The sequence below is a fragment of the Dermacentor albipictus genome, chromosome 1 (genome assembly GCF_038994185.2).
Source record: "Dermacentor albipictus isolate Rhodes 1998 colony chromosome 1, USDA_Dalb.pri_finalv2, whole genome shotgun sequence".
NCBI classification, from domain to species: Eukaryota; Metazoa; Arthropoda; class Arachnida; order Ixodida; family Ixodidae; genus Dermacentor; species Dermacentor albipictus.
Window position 1 is genome coordinate 470,049,872 of NC_091821.1, and position 16,300 is coordinate 470,066,171.

The 16,300-nt window shown below is 47.9% G+C and overlaps 1 long non-coding RNA gene across 1 annotated transcript; it reads right to left on the reverse strand.

The window, feature by feature from the left end:
* Positions 1-2,089: 2,089 nt before the first annotated feature.
* Positions 2,090-5,252, reverse strand: LOC139059416 (uncharacterized). The gene is made up of 3 exons (XR_011514147.1): positions 5,109-5,252; positions 3,241-3,416; positions 2,090-2,228 (listed from the first exon to the last, which is right to left on the reverse strand). It is a non-coding gene; the product is annotated as an uncharacterized lncRNA (long non-coding RNA).
* Between the last annotated feature and the right edge of the window lie 11,048 nt (positions 5,253-16,300).

The window sequence follows — 16,300 nt, forward strand, 5'->3', positions numbered from 1 at the left end:
GCCTACGCGCCTCAATGTACTCTATATGCAATCAGCACAACAAACGCTACACCATTTATCACAGTCTCGCAATGCCGCGGCTTTATCAATCCTCATGGCCAAGCGGGAATGTCGTTACAGGGCATTGACAGGACATGCTCACACAACACAGTTGAGCCCGTCACCGGCCATCGCGGTGCATTTCGCACGCGCGACGTGCATCACCAACAAAAAAGGACACTTAAATCACTTACTTACGTAACAGTCCATCGTCGATTCCTTCTTATTCTGTCAGTGAAATCCCAAATGCAACAGGTATACCACCACCGCACACCGCCATTTCCAGCCGCTGTCCACTCTGTACTGTTGAGGCGGAGAAATGCAACCCGTCGTGTAGAAGCGATGAGGGGTGGTAAGCAGCGCCACCGCTGAAACCTCTTCCGTTTGTGCGTGCGTACCAAGGAGGATACTACGATTTGCCTATGAATAATGTTCAAGCAGCGTTACCTATGGTGATATTATGTAACTGCTGGTAAACGTGGGCGGTATCTTTTCTTTATATTCGTTGCGTGTTGATTTTTCGCTCTTAACATGCTCAGTTGCCCTCCACATGAAATTACGGACGGTTCTCCGTATTTCAAAAAACAGAGCGCACGTCCGTTTTTTTACGTAGAATTCCGCCGTTTTTCATGAAACTGAACAGTCTACGTAATTTTTACGGCAGGTTTGACCGTAAAATTACGGAAATTTTTTACAGTGTAGGAGTACGTATAGCTGGCGTGAACGTGGCACCTTATTTATCGACGACTGGTCATGAATTGGATCATTCCTATATCGCATACGCAACGCTTATGTTGTAGTTCGAACACGTTCCCAGTTGCTCAAGTCGTCTACGTATCCATATTGCAACAGGCAGAAAATTGACAATTTGGGCACATACCAAGAGGATTGTGCTCTATCCTCGTCGATACCACAACCAGCAGATACCCAGTGGTCAAAGTTGAATCGCGTCCAGTTTGATATTGTGATCGGTAGACTGACAATCATTGAAACTAGGAGAAATTGGTAAATAAAGGCTACATTTCATCACCGGACGTACACCGAGCGATCGTTTCAGCGTTTGACTTTGGTCTCAGCCAGTCATCACTGACATTAGCCGCTAAAGAAAACAGTGAATGGATTGCGGCATGGGACGCCCAAACTGTATAGTCATTTTGTATAGAATTTTTTTTCACTGATATATAGGGTGGCATTAATCAACTTACAATGTTCCTACACCGGCTGGCAGTGGACTTTTTTTTTTCTAAGCATCTGAAGTACAAAAAGATTTCAACGAAAGGTTTTTTTCACGGCACCCACATACTCCCCATGTTTATATATTCCGACATTTGTCAGCAATATATAGACTTGTAAGCTATATATAGAATATCACCACTTGTTCTCGTTATCGTGTACATATAGCGTAGCTGCACGGTTAAAAGTAGGACACGTTTGGGGGGTAAAAAAAAGAAGAGGCACCGGTAGCGATTTTTTGCCGCAACCTCAGCTACTGTTACGGCAACGCCGGTATTTTTTTGTGCATATTTCCCCCCTCATCTTCCCCCCCCACCCTTTTTCCTAAGATATTATGCCTTCCATAAGCTGCACGGTTAAAAGTAGGACACGTTTGGGGGGTAAAAAAAAAAAAGAAGAGGCACCGGTAGCGATTTTTTGCCGCAACCTCCGCTACTGTTACGGCAACGCCGGTATTTTTTTCTGGGGTTTAATTTATGCGTGAATTGCCAGACATACCACTCAGGTCTACGACCGAATCAGTTATGTCAGCAACCACAGACCGTCATGCTTCTAGCCACTTTTAGCTGGTTTGAAGAATGACGCAGCGGAGTTAGCAGCGCCCCCCAAGTGCACATCCCACGAATTGGAGCTATGCTCCGGGCAGGGGAGACACTTGTACCCTTTATGCGGTGGGTCTCCGCCGGTGGTGGGAATCGAACCCGCCACCTCCCGAAGCCGAGGCCCGCGCCCTAACCACTGCGCCACGACTTCGGTGACATTTCGAAGGTTAACATCGTGTTTTGTGAGCGGGAACACTTTCTCCTCCTTACCTACTCTGGAATCCAATTGTTCCCTTCTCGCCTGAGGCAAAGCTGCCCTTTTCATGGTGCGACGGCGCATGCGCCCAGGCCTGGCGGATTGGTCGCGAAACGTCTTGGAAGGGTCGTGCGCAACCCCGCGTGCCGGGAAGTCCCCTGTAAAAGAAAAAAAAGAAGTAAGCGCTCGGACGCACGCCGCTACAAACGCTCGTGTCATGTACTGCCTTGAAACTCCACTGGCAGCTCTTCAGCGTCAGCTCGGTGCCGAAAACATGTGTAGCTTAAGACTGCAAGTTAACTTTTAAACAGAAAGCGACTAGGTTTTCTTATGGACTGCGCCGTGAGGCTACGTTGTTGCCGCCCTTCATTGATGGCTGGCCAATACATTAACGTAAAGCACTTGTGTTACACTTGGGCAACGCTTTAAAACATCACGTTGACGACGAAATCTTGTTGCAAGGTCGGCCCTCACATGCTGGTGGTGGCAGCGCGCGCGTGTCTTCACGTACTCATTCAAGGCGCGGTAAGACTGAGTCGATACGAAACCGACAAGACGCTCACGAACACGATTGACCGAATGTTGAGTACAATGCGTCATTGAAAGCACAATATCATATCAGGCCGAACAGGACGCAACCGACGAGCGCGAGTTGCCGCACTGCGACGGGCATTCTTGTCAACAGCGCCGAGAAAATCAGTGCGCCGGCCATCGTTCGACTGAAGCCTAAGCGATCGGCTATCAAACTGACGACGCGCAATGGCGACAGCGCCTTGGCTTGTATATATAATTAATCGCCGTCAAAGTGTGGCAAAAGATGCCTAAAAGTTGAAATGCACAAGATTCAACCCTCCCACGCTTTCCGTGCACATGAAGTTTGAGTCAATGCTGATGCGAATGTTAAGCCTAATGATGTCGTGCTTGTGCACCCACTTTTGGTGAACTTGAGCTGAAAGGGAAGCAGTAATATCGAATCAAACAGCTTTTATAGCTCAGTGCTGTCGTTCGCGATGAGAATGTTTGCAAGGCGCGTATACACTGTAATACATCAAATACATCTATTATAAATATGGAGCGCGCGCTTGTGCTTCGCTTTCAAGAGTGGCACGAGACAGCATTCAAAGATCTCCGACTGCTTCTCACACTTCCCTGCAACTGGAGCATATGTACCTGTAATGTTTAGCGGGAAACGTCGGCTGCGAACGCTAGGCACGAAGGGGGGCTTTCTGGAAGAAATGGGGCTTCCAGCGTGCGGCCCGATGCGGCGTAGGCGAGCGCCATCTGGAGGCATTGCAAGGAACTGGGCGCACCACTCCGTCGCCCCCGAGGTACTCACGAGCCGGCGCCTGCAAATGGCGGACTCCGTTGGCGGTCCATCAATGGTGAAGCGCTGGGAAATGCGTTTGTTTGAGTTTTCGCGTAACCTAGTTATGTTTTCTCGAATTGTAAAATTGCCATCCGTCACTATCATGTCTGTCGGTTTGTGTGTATGTCGTACGTTACGATTTTTCGGCGTATTTCAGATTGAGACATTGAATTCAGTCGCCTTCTTGCGCCAAATGGAGGACCTTGGTATGGCTGGTTTGAAAATCCTTTCGTCTAAACGACGTCCGACGCCGGGTTCCGACACCAGATTTTATGGGACACCGGGCCCTTAACGCTATGGCGTTAAGGTTGGCTCAAGCAGCTTGTTAGGAGTACGTATAGCTGGCGTGAACGTGGCACCTTATTTATCGACGACTGGTCATGAATTGGATCATTCCTATATCGCATACGCAACGCTTATGTTGTAGTTCGAACACGTTCCCAGTTGCTCAAGTCGTCTACGTATCCATATTGCAACAGGCAGAAAATTGACAATTTGGGCACATACCAAGAGGATTGTGCTCTATCCTCGTCGATACCACAACCAGCAGATACCCAGTGGTCAAAGTTGAATCGCGTCCAGTTTGATATTGTGATCGGTAGACTGACAATCATTGAAACTAGGCGAAATTGGTAAATAAAGGCTACATTTCATCACCGGACGTACACCGAGCGATCGTTTCAGCGTTTGACTTTGGTCTCAGCCAGTCATCACTGACATTAGCCGCTAAAGAAAACAGTGAATGGATTGCGGCATGGGACGCCCAAACTGTATAGTCATTTTGTATAGAATTTTTTTTCACTGATATATAGGGTGGCATTAATCAACTTACAATGTTCCTACACCGGCTGGCAGTGGACTTTTTTTTTTCTAAGCATCTGAAGTACAAAAAGATTTCAACGAAAGCTTTTTTTCACGGCACCCACATACTCCCCATGTTTATATATTCCGACATTTGTCCGCAATATATAGACTTGTAAGCTATATATAGAATATCACCACTTGTTCTCGTTATCGTGTACATATAGCGTAGCTGCACGGTTAAAAGTAGGACACGTTTGGGGGGTAAAAAAAAGAAGAGGCACCGGTAGCGATTTTTTGCCGCAACCTCAGCTACTGTTACGGCAACGCCGGTATTTTTCTGTGCATATTTCCCCCCTCATCTTCCCCCCCACCCTTTTTCCTAAGATATTATGCCTTCCATAAGCTGCACGGTTAAAAGTAGGACACGTTTGGGGGGTAAAAAAAAAAAAAAGAAGAGGCACCGGTAGCGATTTTTTGCCGCAACCTCCGCTACTGTTACGGCAACGCCGGTATTTTTTTCTGGGGTTTAATTTATGCGTGAATTGCCAGACATACCACTCAGGTCTACGACCGAATCAGTTATGTCAGCAACCACAGACCGTCATGCTTCTAGCCACTTTTAGCTGGTTTGAAGAATGACGCAGCGGAGTTAGCAGCACCCCCAAGTGCACATCCCACGAATTGGAGCTATGCTCCGGGCAGGGGAGACACTTGTACCCTTTATGCGGTGGGTCTCCGCCGGTGGTGGGAATCGAACCCGCCACCTCCCGAAGCCGAGGCCGGCGCCCTAACCACTGCGCCACGACTTCGGTGACATTTCGAAGGTTAACATCGTGTTTTGTGAGCGGGAACACTTTCTCCTCCTTACCTACTCTGGAATCCAATTGTTCCCTTCTCGCCTGAGGCAAAGCTGCCCTTTTCATGGTGCGACGGCGCATGCGCCCAGGCCTGGCGGATTGGTCGCGAAACGTCTTGGAAGGGTCGTGCGCAACCCCGCGTGCCGGGAAGTCCCCTGTAAAAGAAAAAAAGAAGTAAGCGCTCGGACGCACGCCGCTACAAACGCTCGTGTCATGTACTGCCTTGAAACTCCACTGGCAGCTCTTCAGCGTCAGCTCGGTGCCGAAAACATGTGTAGCTTAAGACTGCAAGTTAACTTTTAAACAGAATAATAATAATAATATTTGGGGTTTTACGTGCCAAAACCACTTTCTGATTATGAGGCACGCCGTAGTGGAGGACTCCGGAAATTTTGACCACCTGGGGTTCTTTAACGTGCACCTAAATCTAAGCACACGGGTGTTTTCGCATTTCGCCCCCATCGAAATGCGGCCGCCGAGGCAACTTTTAAACAGAAAGCGACTAGGTTTTCTTATGGACTGCGCCGTGAGGCTACGTTGTTGCCGCCCTTCATTGATGGCTGGCCAATACATTAACGTAAAGCACTTGTGTTACACTTGGGCAACGCTTTAAAACATCACGTTGACGACGAAATCTTGTTGAAAGGTCGGCCCTCACATGCTGGTGGTGGCAGCGCGCGCGTGTCTTCACGTACTCATTCAAGGCGCGGTAAGACTGAGTCGATACGAAACCGACAAGACGCTCACGAACACGATTGACCGAATGTTGAGTACAATGCGTCATTGAAAGCACAATATCATATCAGGCCGAACAGGACGCAACCGACGAGCGCGAGTTGCCGCACTGCGACGGGCATTCTTGTCAACAGCACCGAGAAAATGAGTGCGCCGGCCATCGTTCGACCGAAGCCTAAGCGATCGGCTATCAAACTGACGACGCGCAATGGCGACAGCGCCTTGGCTTGTATATATAATTAATCGCCGTCAAAGTGTGGCAAAAGATGCCTAAAAGTTGAAATGCACAAGATTCAACCCTCCCACGCTTTCCGTGCACATGAAGTTTGAGTCAATGCTGATGCGAATGTTAAGCCTAATGATGTCGTGCTTGTGCACCCACTTTTGGTGAACTTGAGCTGAAAGGGAAGCAGTAATATCGAATCAAACAGCTTTTATAGCTCAGTGCTGTCGTTCGCGATGAGAATGTTTGCAAGGCGCGTATACACTGTAATACATCAAATACATCTATTATAAATATGGAGCGCACGCTTGTGCTTCGCTTTCAAGAGTGGCACGAGACAGCATTCAAAGATCTCCGACTGCTTCTCACACTTCCCTGCAACTGGAGCATATGTACCTGTAATGTTTAGCGGGAAACGTCGGCTGCGAACGCTAGGCACGAAGGGGGGCTTTCTGGAAGAAATGGGACTTCCAGCGTGCGGCCCGATGCGGCGTAGGCGAGCGCCATCTGGAGGCATTGCAAGGAACTGGGCGCACCACTCCGTCGCCCCCGAGGTACTCACGAGCCGGCGCCTGCAAATGGCGGACTCCGTTGGCGGTCCATCAATGGTGAAGCGCTGGGAAATGCGTTTGTTTGAGTTTTCGCGTAACCTAGTTATGTTTTCTCGAATTGTAAAATTGCCATCCGTCACTATCATGTCTGTCGGTTTGTGTGTATGTCGTACGTTACGATTTTTCGGCGTATTTCAGATTGAGACATTGAATTCAGTCGCCTTCTTGCGCCAAATGGAGGACCTTGGTATGGCTGGTTTGAAAATCCTTTCGTCTAAACGACGTCCGACGCCGGGTTCCGACACCAGATTTTATGGGACACCGGGCCCTTAACGCTATGGCGTTAAGGTTGGCTCAAGCAGCTTGTTAGGAGTACGTATAGCTGGCGTGAACGTGGCACCTTATTTATCGACGACTGGTCATGAATTGGATCATTCCTATATCGCATACGCAACGCTTATGTTGTAGTTCGAACACGTTCCCAGTTGCTCAAGTCGTCTACGTATCCATATTGCCACAGGCAGAAAATTGACAATTTGGGCACATACCAAGAGGATTGTGCTCTATCCTCGTCGATACCACAACCAGCAGATACCCAGTGGTCAAAGTTGAATCGCGTCCAGTTTGATATTGTGATCGGTAGACTGACAATCATTGAAACTAGGCGAAATTGGTAAATAAAGGCTACATTTCATCACCGGATGTACACCGAGCGATCGTTTCAGCATTTGACTTTGGTCTCAGCCAGTCATCACTGACATTAGCCGCTAAAGAAAACAGTGAATGGATTGCGGCATGGGACGCCCAAACTGTATAGTCATTTTGTATAGAATTTTTTTTCACTGATATATAGGGTGGCATTAATCAACTTACAATGTTCCTACACCGGCTGGCAGTGGACTTTTTTTTTTCTAAGCATCTGAAGTACAAAAAGATTTCAACGAAAGGTTTTTTTCACGGCACCCACATACTCCCCATGTTTATATATTCCGACATTTGTCCGCAATATATAGACTTGTAAGCTATATATAGAATATCACCACTTGTTCTCGTTATCGTGTACATATAGCGTAGCTGCACGGTTAAAAGTAGGACACGTTTGGGGGGTAAAAAAAAGAAGAGGCACCGGTAGCGATTTTTTGCCGCAACCTCAGCTACTGTTACGGCAACGCCGGTATTTTTTTGTGCATATTTCCCCCCTCATCTTCCCCCCCACCCTTTTTCCTAAGATATTATGCCTTCCATAAGCTGCACGGTTAAAAGTAGGACACGTTTGGGGGGTAAAAAAAAAAAAGATGAGGCACCGGTAGCGATTTTTTGCTGCAACCTCCGCTACTGTTACGGCAACGCCGGTATTTTTTTCTGGGGTTTAATTTATGCGTGAATTGCCAGACATACCACTCAGGTCTACGACCGAATCAGTTATGTCAGCAACCACAGACCGTCATGCTTCTAGCCACTTTTAGCTGGTTTGAAGAATGACGCAGCGGAGTTAGCAGCGCCCCCCAAGTGCACATCCCACGAATTGGAGCTATGCTCCGGGCAGGGGAGACACTTGTACCCTTTATGCGGTGGGTCTCCGCCGGTGGTGGGAATCGAACCCGCCACCTCCCGAAGCCGAGGCCGGCGCCCTAACCACTGCGCCACGACTTCGGTGACATTTCGAAGGTTAACATCGTGTTTTGTGAGCGGGAACACTTTCTCCTCCTTACCTACTCTGGAATCCAATTGTTCCCTTCTCGCCTGAGGCAAAGCTGCCCTTTTCATGGTGCGACGGCGCATGCGCCCAGGCCTGGCGGATTGGTCGCGAAACGTCTTGGAAGGGTCGTGCGCAACCCCGCGTGCCGGGAAGTCCCCTGTAAAAGAAAAAAAAGAAGTAAGCGCTCGGACGCACGCCGCTACAAAAGCTCGTGTCATGTACTGCCTTGAAACTCCACTGGCAGCTCTTCAGCGTCAGCTCGGTGCCGAAAACATGTGTAGCTTAAGACTGCAAGTTAACTTTTAAACAGAAAGCGACTAGGTTTTCTTATGGACTGCGCCGTGAGGCTACGTTGTTGCCGCCCTTCATTGATGGCTGGCCAATACATTAACGTAAAGCACTTGTGTTACACTTGGGCAACGCTTTAAAACATCACGTTGACGACGAAATCTTGTTGCAAGGTCGGCCCTCACATGCTGGTGGTGGCAGCGCGCGCGTGTCTTCACGTACTCATTCAAGGCGCGGTAAGACTGAGTCGATACGAAACCGACAAGACGCTCACGAACACGATTGACCGAATGTTGAGTACAATGCGTCATTGAAAGCACAATATCATATCAGGCCGAACAGGACGCAACCGACGAGCGCGAGTTGCCGCACTGCGACGGGCATTCTTGTCAACAGCACCGAGAAAATCAGTGCGCCGGCCATCGTTCGACCGAAGCCTAAGCGATCGGCTATCAAACTGACGACGCGCAATGGCGACAGCGCCTTGGCTTGTATATATAATTAATCGCCGTCAAAGTGTGGCAAAAGATGCCTAAAAGTTGAAATGCACAAGATTCAACCCCCCCACGCTTTCCGTGCACATGAAGTTTGAGTCAATGCTGATGCGAATGTTAAGCCTAATGATGTCGTGCTTGTGCACCCACTTTTGGTGAACTTGAGCTGAAAGGGAAGCAGTAATATCGAATCAAACAGCTTTTATAGCTCAGTGCTGTCGTTCGCGATGAGAATGTTTGCAAGGCGCGTATACACTGTAATACATCAAATACATCTATTATAAATATGGAGCGCACGCTTGTGCTTCGCTTTCAAGAGTGGCACGAGACAGCATTCAAAGATCTCCGACTGCTTCTCACACTTCCCTGCAACTGGAGCATATGTACCTGTAATGTTTAGCGGGAAACGTCGGCTGCGAACGCTAGGCACGAAGGGGGGCTTTCTGGAAGAAATGGGGCTTCCAGCGTGCGGCCCGATGCGGCGTAGGCGAGCGCCATCTGGAGGCATTGCAAGGAACTGGGCGCACCACTCCGTCGCCCCCGAGGTACTCACGAGCCGGCGCCTGCAAATGGCGGACTCCGTTGGCGGTCCATCAATGGTGAAGCGCTGGGAAATGCGTTTGTTTGAGTTTTCGCGTAACCTAGTTATGTTTTCTCGAATTGTAAAATTGCCATCCGTCACTATCATGTCTGTCGGTTTGTGTGTATGTCGTACGTTACGATTTTTCGGCGTATTTCAGATTGAGACATTGAATTCAGTCGCCTTCTTGCGCCAAATGGAGGACCTTGGTATGGCTGGTTTGAAAATCCTTTCGTCTAAACGACGTCCGACGCCGGGTTCCGACACCAGATTTTATGGGACACCGGGCCCTTAACGCTATGGCGTTAAGGTTGGCTCAAGCAGCTTGTTAGGAGTACGTATAGCTGGCGTGAACGTGGCACCTTATTTATCGACGACTGGTCATGAATTGGATCATTCCTATATCGCATACGCAACGCTTATGTTGTAGTTCGAACACGTTCCCAATTGCTCAAGTCGTCTACGTATCCATATTGCAACAGGCAGAAAATTGACAATTTGCAAGCAGGCGTTTGGTGTGTTGCGACACCACGTACCCGAGCACACGAGGGTTGGACCCTCCCGCGTGTAGCCGTGCGCGGCTTAGCCGTGTCTGGGGAAAAGGGGATCCTGGAGGTTGAGCTGATGCTGGGTGTTTGGACCTTTAAGGCCCCCCGGCGGAAGCAACACACCTCTTCGGCCTCGGCTTCACATAGACGGCACCTCCAGGCTGACCCACCTGGAGGAAATCGGCAGTCACCTTTTCCTGTCCTCCTCTTCACTCTTCGTCTTTCTCTCTCACTTTCAATCCTTTCTGTCTTCTCTTCGCTTCTTCTTACTTCCAGACTTCCAGGTGGCGAGGGTTAACCTGGTGTAGTTATCCAACCTTGGGTATCGTATATTAGGTTATAGCGGCGATGCATGGCTGGCGTCTTCAGGCTTCCAATCCTGTAGCGTCCCCTTGTTGGGCTCGGTGGTGGGTGGCCACCATCGCCGCCGAATTTTCCAATTTTTTATGGCAGAAGCTTTTCCCCCATTACCTGATCGCTCCCTGAAGAGGGGGCGCACCGATGAACAATTCAACTTCTTTATGCAACCGAAAGTGTCCTTCCCTAAATACCACGTTGTCCACAGTCAGCACGAAAAGAAGACAGTCCGAATGATATCACCATTTCTTGTAGCAAAATCCATCACTGAAGCAATAGGCCCAGGTTATAAAGTAACGAAGATGGGAAGTGGCGATCTTCTACTCGAAGTTCGCGACAAGCCACAGTACGACAAACTTTCAAAACTTGTAGCATTTGGGGACATTCCCGTTTCTGTAGGCCCACACAGGTCGATGAACACAGTGCGCGGTGTCATCTCAGAAGATGACCTTCTCGAACTCACCGAAAGCGAATTATTAGAAGGATGGCAAGAGCAGAACGTCGTCAAGGTACAAAGGATAAAAATACGGCGAGATGACAAAGAAATACCAACCAGGCATATAATCATCACTTTTGGAACTAGCAACTTACCAGATGCAATTGAAACAGGATACTGCAAACTGCGGGTAAGACCGTACATTCCTAACCCACGCCGATGCTTTAAGTGTCAGCGGTTCGGGCACGGTTCGCAAAGTTGCCGAGGGCGCACTACTTGTGCAAAATGTGCATCAAAGGAGCACTCGTCCGAAACTTGCACTTCCGCCGCACGTTGCACTAACTGTGAAGGGGATCACCCAGCATACTCTCGTTCTTGTCCATCATGGAAAAAAGAAAAACAAATCATCGAAATCAAAGTAAAAATGAACCTTTCCTTCCAAGAGGCGCGCAAACGCTTCTCCATCAATCACTCTAGTCCATCCTACACCGATGTGGCGCGCCGGGGGGCAGCGCTACATCCTTTGGCGGCCGCCCAAGTCACACGGAGTGTGACGGCGGTCACGCCATCAGCCCCCCCCGGCTGGAACAGCCAGCGCTGTACCGGCCCCCACAAAGGAGGACCAGCAGACCCTCGGGCCTGTTGGACCCAATAATAATAATATATGGGGTTTTACGTGCCAAAACCACTTTCTGATTATGAGGCACGCCGTAGTGGGGGACTCCGGAAATTTTGACCACCTGGGGTTCTTTAACGTGCACCTAAATCTAAGTACACGGGTGTTTTCGCATTTCGCCCCCATCGAAATGCGGCCGCCGTGGCCGGGATTCGATCCCGCGACCTCGTGCTCAGCAGCCTAACACCATAGCCACTGAGCAACCACGGCGGGTGTTGGACCCAAGGCCACTGCAGGTGCAGATAGGCCCACCACCACCGCGAACGTGCCAGCTGCGCAGGCACTTTCCACCGCCTCAGACGAGGTGATGGATACAAATAGCAATCCGGCGTCTCAAACGCCGAAGGAACGGCGCAGCTCCCTCGAGCGCGCCCGGAAGATAGAGAGATCTCGTTTCACGGGGCCTGGAAAGGTCTCGTGAGATAATCTAATCCATATTTCTTAGACACACAGCACAAAACACATACATTATGGATACACAAATAATACAATGGAACGTCAGGGGTTTACTCCACAACCTAGACGACATTAAGGAACTTTTATATAAGTACAGCCCAAAGGTGCTGTGTGTCCAAGAAACACATCTTAATCCTTCACGCACGAACTTTCTCCGGCAGTATACCGTTTATCGAAAAGACCGCAACGACTCCCTCACCTCGTCTGGCGGCGTGGCAATAATAGTAGATAAGGGTGTCGCTTGCCGGCAACTACAGCTTAAAACAACTCTAGAGGCAGTTGCAGTCCGTGCGGTACTGTTTAATAAACTGATCACAATTACCTCTGTATACATCCCCCCGAACTACCAACTTTCAAAAACAGAATTTCACACCTTTATTTATGAACTGCCCGAACCATACATTGTCGTTGGAGATTTTAATGCACACAACACCCTCTGGGGAAGCCGTCGCTGTGATGCCAGAGGACGCTTAGTTGAAAACTTCCTCCTGACTACAGATGCTTGCTTGCTTAATGGGAAAGAACCTACATTTTACAGTATCGCAAACAAAACATTCTCATCTATCGATTTAAGCATCGCGTCGAGTTTACTCTTGCCACATCTGGAGTGGAACGTAATTAAGAACCCCTACGGGAGTGATCATTTCCCCATTGTCATAAAACTAACAAAAGGTGATGAGTGCTCTCCAAATGTCTCCCGGTGGAAAGTCGATTGTGCCGACTGGACACGATACAGGGAGCTGACACATTTGACTTGGAACGATATCGGTAATCTTTCTATCGAAGATGCAGTGGCATATTTCACGGCGTTCATAGTTGATGCGGCGTCAATATGTATCCCCGCAACAAATGGATCGCCCTGTAAGCGACGTGTTCCATGGTGGAACGACGACTGCAAAACAGCGCGTAGAAACCAAAATAAAGCTTGGAACAATCTTCGAGACTCTCCAACTACAGAGAACTTGATAATTTTCAAGAAAATAAAGTCTGAGGGTAGAAGAACGCGGCGCCGTGCCAAAAGGGAAAGCTGGCAGAGATATATTTCTAGCATCAACTCTTATACTGACGAAAGAAAAGCCTGGAACAGAGTGAATAAAATCAAAGGTCGGCAAACTCATCCTCTACCGTTAGTAAACACGCAAGGAAATACTCTTCAGGACCAAGCGGACTCTCTAGGGGCACATTTTGAAAACATTTCTAGCCCATTACATTACTCCGATGCATTCCTTAGACACCAGAAACAAGCTGAGAGACTGCCTCTAGACCTAAAAGGAAAGAGCAATGAATCCTACAACCGTCCTTTCAATATGGCTGAATTTCAGGCTGCACTACATAGTTGCAATAAATCAGCTCCTGGAAGCGATCGAATAATTTACGAGATGGTTCAACATCTGCATCCCGAAGCACACAAAACACTCCTCTCCCTTTTTAACGCCATATTCTCTGCTAGCTACATCCCGTCAGCCTGGAAGAAAGCAATCATAATCCCTATTCTGAAAGACGGCAAGGACCCGTCTTTGGCCAGCAGCTATAGGCCTATAGCCCTAACGAGCTGCCTATGTAAGTTTTTCGAGAAGGTTATTAACCGTCGCTTGATACATTTTCTTGAAAGTAACAAGATACTAGATCCCTTGCAGTGTGGCTTCAGGGAACATAGATCCACAACAGATCAACTCGTCCGTATTGAGACAAATATCCGGGATGCCTTTGTGCACAAACAATTTTTCTTATCGGTATTTTTAGACATGGAGAAAGCATATGATACTACTTGGCGTTTCGGAATTCTTCGTGATCTAGCTGGAATGGGCATCCGAGGCAACTTACTAAAGGCGATTCAAAGTTATCTGTGCAACCGCACATTTCATGTTCGGATTGGTAACGTCCTATCTCGTCTATTTACTCAGGAAACAGGTGTGCCACAAGGTGGAGTGCTGAGCTGTACTTTATTCCTTATAAAAATGAATTCGCTCCATACTATCATACCACGTACAATGTTTTACTCCGTATACGTGGATGATATCCAAATAGGTTACAAGTCATGTAATCTTAATATCTGCGAGCGACAAGTGCAGCTTGGCCTGAATAAGTTGTCTAAGTGGGCAGAAGAGAACGGTTTTAAACTAAACCCTGAAAAAAGTACATGCATTCTCTTCTCCAATAAGAGAGGCGTAATACCGGACCCCGCTATTGACCTTAATGGAGAACGACTATCTGTGAGTCATGAACATAAATTTCTAGGCCTCATTTTAGACTCCAAACTAACTTTTATCCCACACCTAAAATACTTGAAACTGAAGTGCTTGAGGACAATGAATCTACTGAAACTCTTGTCCCGCACATCTTGGGGAAGTGACAGAAGATGCCTCTTGAGCTTGTACAAAAGCCTAATACGGTCACGCCTTGATTACGGAGCCATTGTTTATAACTCTGCCACGCCTAGTGCTTTGAAAATGCTTGATTCCGTCCACCACTTGGGTATCCGTATCGCTACTGGTGCGTTCAGGACTAGCCCCGTGGAAAGCCTGTATGCTGAATCTAACGAATGGTCCCTACATCTTCAAAGAACATATTTAAGTCTCTCATACGCCCTCAAAGTGAAATCAAATTTCCATCATCCATGCCATTCAGTTATTTATGACCTGTCTACGGCTAGGCTTTTCCGTAACCGCCCAGGCACTAGACCTCCTCTGTCCCTCCGATTGGAAGCATTGTCCGAAGAAACGGGCGCGTCGATTGTAGAGAATGTTATAATGGCAACTACGGGCCTTCCACCACCCTGGGAGTGGAAGACTATCGAATGTGACGTGTCGTTTGCAGAAATATCAAAACGAGCACCTGAGGCACACATACGCTCACATTTTCTTGAGCTTCAGGAGAAGTATTCTTGTGCTGAATTTTACACGGATGCCTCTAAGTCCCCTTCTGGTGTTGCCTACGCAGCACTAGGACCAGCATTTTTATTATCCGGTACATTGAACCCACATACAAGTATTTATGCAGCGGAAGCGTATGCAATACTCTCTGCAGTAAAGCACATCAAGCAAACGAATCTGACTAGGGCTATTGTGTTCACAGACTCATTGAGTGTAGTCCGAGCCTTAATGAATGTTCGTATACATAAAAACACTGTCTTTAATAAACTGTATACATTGTTATGCTCAGCTTATAGTACTAAACAAATGATCATCCTATGCTGGGTACCTGGCCACTGTGGTATAAAGGGCAACGAAGCTGCTGACGAGAAAGCTACTTCAGTAGCTTTTAGTGACACGGACATAAACCTACCCATCCCAGCCACAGATGTTAAAGCATACTTGCGTCACAAGCTGAAAGTACACTGGCAGCAACAGTGGAGTACCCAGATATCAAATAAATTGCACTTGATAAAACCCAAATTAGGATATTGGGTATCGGAGAGAACATCACGATATAACGAAGTGCTTCTTTGCCGATTAAGAATAGGACACACTTACGGCACTCACTCTTACCTCTTGACTGGGGGGCATCCCCCTACTTGTAGTAAGTGCGGCCAAAATCTCAGCGTGCTGCACGTCCTTATCCAATGCCCTGCAATAGAAGCACAGAGGAAAAAGTATTTCATTTCTGCATATCGAGAGAATATTCCTCTTCACCCGAAATTTTTTCTTAGCAATAAACCGCTTTTTAATCCGAAACTAGTTTTAGAGTTTTTAGCTGAATCAGATACGCTGGAAATCATTTGGCGAAGGAATTTTTAGCGCGCGTATGCCAGCCCTGGACTCAAAGGCTTCCTTGAAGCTAACGTGTCTGTGTTATGTTATATCGCATCATGCATTTAACGAAACCCCATTACCATAGCTCACAGCACTACTTGGTCAGTGTCATTATTTTAACAACTGTATATTTTACGCCATCCACGGCAACAGATTTTAGGCCTCTTTACAGCCATGTCACATATACCATGAGGAATGCATTGTATAATTCATTGTCTACACCATTCACCATGCACTGTTAACATTATCTTTGTCATGGCGCTCTTTGGCCAAACCTGGCCCTTGCGCCATAAAGCACCACACATCATCAAAATTGACAATTTGGGCACATACCAAGAGGATTGTGCTCTATGCTTGTCGATACCACAACCAGCAGATAGATACCCAGTGGTCAAAGTTGAATCGCGT